This window comes from Lepidothrix coronata, unplaced genomic scaffold (genome assembly GCF_001604755.1).
Source record: "Lepidothrix coronata isolate B3197 unplaced genomic scaffold, Lepidothrix_coronata-1.0 Scaffold71, whole genome shotgun sequence".
NCBI lineage: Eukaryota > Metazoa > Chordata > Aves > Passeriformes > Pipridae > Lepidothrix > Lepidothrix coronata.
In genome coordinates this window covers 5568488-5571904 of record NW_016690251.1, presented here as the reverse complement: position 1 = coordinate 5571904, position 3417 = coordinate 5568488, and the positions used below count along the sequence as shown (strand labels likewise).

The window sequence follows — 3417 nt, the reverse complement described above, 5'->3', positions numbered from 1 at the left end:
TTTCCTGTGCTGTATTTGTTACTGGTGATTATAATCATATGCTGCTCTGAAAAGGAATGAAAGGTGTCCTGCAAACCATCCAGTATATAAATAATGTCATTGTTCTAAACAGTCTGAGGTAGTTACAGGGCTGCAAGTTCCAGTTTGAGGCAGCGGGCTCCTGATGAGGCAGCCTCTGCAAAGGAAGGGCAGGAGGCACAAAGAATTAAAGAACAAATCTTAATCATAGTTTTTTGTTTGCCCCTTGTTGCTCAGGCCCTGAAGTGCCAAGGTTGCAAAGTGGCTTGAAAGTTTCTGAGATTTTTATTTTCTCGAATGGAATGAAAGCAGTTCAGAGCAGCACATTTGTTATAATTCTGTGTCCAGTTGGAAAGTAGAGGGACAGAGCCCTTGTTTTGGCACCTGACTCAAGACAGCAGTTTTGCTTCGTCTCCTTGTTACCAAAAATATAAAGTATTGTTGAGCTAATGATGTTTGCAGCTGTGGCAGGGAGGCTGTATTGCTTCCATGTGACTGCCCAGAGTATTGACAGAAAACACTCTGAAAACACAGCATATTCAGAGTGGAGAGCTCAGAGGGCACCACAGGCCAAGCTAAAGCCCGAGACAGCAGTTCAGGTAAGAGTTGGAGACTTCTGAAGCTGAAAACGAAAAGCCTAAATGTGATGTCACAGATAAAGGAATGGCAAAAGCAGGTGCTGAGGGTGGGGTGGTTTGGCAGCTGTATTCCCAATAAACCAATAAACCAAAGAACTTGAGGCGACAAGCAGGAAAAGGGGTAATGTCAAAGCTATCTACTATGGTTTTGGGATCAGAGAGAGAGGAAAACAGGTTTATAGAATAACGGGAAAGGAAAGCAGAGAGGATTTAGCTTAGCTAAAGGAGAAACGGGTTTGAGTGTTCTAATGATGGAAGAGAAGAACAAGTTTGACAGAGGGGGAAGATCTGACAAACTTGAAACTTTATTTTTTTTGTTAAGAGGTGACAAGGCATACTTTGATTCTAGTGCTAAAAATGGGAGCTGAGAGTACAGGCAGCAGAGATTTAAATCACTCGAAGGCAGAAATGACTGTTGGAAATACTGAGAATAGGTGATGTCATTTAGGTGAAAGAGACAAAGTGCACCCAAAGAGCTTCCCTTGAGGCTGCAGGAAATCTGTCTTTTTATCAGCTTATTCAGTGAGGTTAAGTTGTAGAAGGAGGACTTCTTTGACATTATATAGTTTGACAGGTGCAATCACTGAAAATATTTTAAAAATTATTCTGAAGATAATATTTGAACTTTTTCAGTGTCTTCCTGGTCATTTGGATAAGTCAAATTTCACTGAAGAAAGGAAGAGGTATGTTGTAGATTTGAAAAGATTAAAACTAGTGGAGCAACAGGAATTACTTTGCTATGCAAAACACTGCAAAAGTTTTGGAGAGAGGTTCACTGGGGCAGGTTTAGCGGTGAAGGTGAGAGGCTGAAAATGAGAGGAGTCAGTGTGGGGAGTGGTGTAGGCTGAACTCCTATTGCACGTGGAATTCAGGGTCAGCTCAGTATTTCTTGGCACTGTGAACAAGGTTGGGTTTTAGTGCCCAAGAGGTGAGGGGAAAATAAATTTCCTCTCCTAGAGAGGATGAAAACTAACTCCTGTGCCTGCTGCTACCTGCCAGAGAGTGAATCTGTAGACAAGTCAGATGCAGTGCCATGGCAACTGCTCTGAGACCAAGCAAGTCTGCCTCTTGCCTTCTTTTTTCCAGCTTTTTCCATCCCATCAGTCTGAGGTTATTTTTCTTTTCTTCCCCTTCCCCAAGTAACTGCTTGCTGTGCTAATAAGTGAATAAAGATGAGGAAAGGCGTCATACAAATTGTTAAAGAAAGGTAAGAACACACACAGGGATTAAATCACCTGAGAAGGCATCAACAACACTGATTGTTTTTAATGGACACATGAGGAGGCATGTTTCTGTTTTCCAAGTAAGTATCTGGAAGGAAAAGTTCAGTGCAGCAGTAGGAGTTGTTATTACAGATTGATTTATGGATGCAGGGGAGGATGTACTTAAGGATCTCTGTTTGCTTCCTGTTGGCAGCTTCATATGATGCAGTCCATTAATTTTTGAAGGCTCCAGTCCTGTTGGCTTGAAAGTATCTTGGTTTTTTCATGTTGATTGGTAAAGCTTTTCATGCCTGGGCTTGGTCTTGACTCCTTTAGGGGCTCATTATCTGTCTTTGGGGCGTCTCCTCTTGGGGATATCTTTTGGAATACAGGAGAAGCCTTGGTGGCTTCAGTAAAGGACCAAAAGACATTTAATCTTTGTTTGAGAGCTCAAATGCCAGAGAAGCTACCACAGGCCTTATTTGCAATGGCTAATTATTTTCACTTTTTAAAAAGGTGAACTTTACTTCCAGCCTTAGATCTGGAGCTTCCAGCTGTTGAATTGGTTATGGACTGCAGCCCTTCAGGGTCAACACACACCCAAGGGTGGATAGTGATCAAATTATGTTTTAACACATGGATGAAGAATCAAGTAAATGTCTTTAGAACTGCTTATTCTTTAAATAACATTTAATTGAACTAAGTACTGTATATTGAACACCTTTTTACCTGTTTCCCTCAATTTTTATTTCTTCATTTCTTTCAATTTTTTTTTGAGGGAAGAAGATGACATTTTTTTTCCAGAAGAGACTCCTTTAGATAAAGACAACTTTATTTTTATACACTTTTACTGACTGTAGATATACAGACTGTACACAGTAGATAATTTTTGATGCAAAGAATATTCACATATGATGAGAAGTATTGCACAACCTGAGGATGTGAAAACCTGCTGTCTGCCCATCATTTTTAACATGCTTAAGGCTTTATAGCACATGTTATTTTGTGAATTGATTACAGAATCTTCTGATGACAGAATAACTACAGTTCTGGGGACCAAACCAAATGTGAATTGATTTCCCCAATCTGAGAAGGAAAATAGGCAGTACAGAAGTCCTCAGAGCAGCTTTCCAGTTCAAAAGCACTTTGGTAAAGCTGGACAGGAAAGTAGCAGTAGAACTAAGAGGGATTTTACACTTTTGCAGCACATCTAAGCAATGAGCCAGACTTTAGTGTTTTAATATGCATAAAGTATTGTATGGTTTAATGAGATCTTGAGCTATTGGCTCTGAAGATTGTTGGTGCCCTGGTGAACAGCCCTTCAGACTTCAGGCACACAGTGAGAATTTGCTTCCCCTTTCAATTCTTCGTTTCTTGGATAGAATTTATCATTTCCCTAAATATAAGCAGCTGCCAAAATTCATTATGTATTTTAGTACCTCTTTTTGCTATTTTTAACTCCCTCTCATTTAGTGGATTACATGGTTTCCTTTCGTAATTAAGTGTGGATTAAATATTATATTAAAAACAAATGACACCTTTTCAACTGCCATCATGAA

The 3417-nt window shown here is 39.8% G+C and overlaps 1 long non-coding RNA gene across 1 annotated transcript; it reads left to right on the top strand.

The window, feature by feature from the left end:
- The first annotated feature begins 701 nt into the window (after positions 1-701).
- LOC108499249 lies at positions 702-2342 on the top strand. The gene is made up of 3 exons (XR_001875477.1): positions 702-777; positions 1290-1339; positions 1797-2342. It is a non-coding gene; the product is annotated as an uncharacterized LOC108499249 (long non-coding RNA).
- The last annotated feature ends 1075 nt before the right edge of the window (positions 2343-3417 follow it).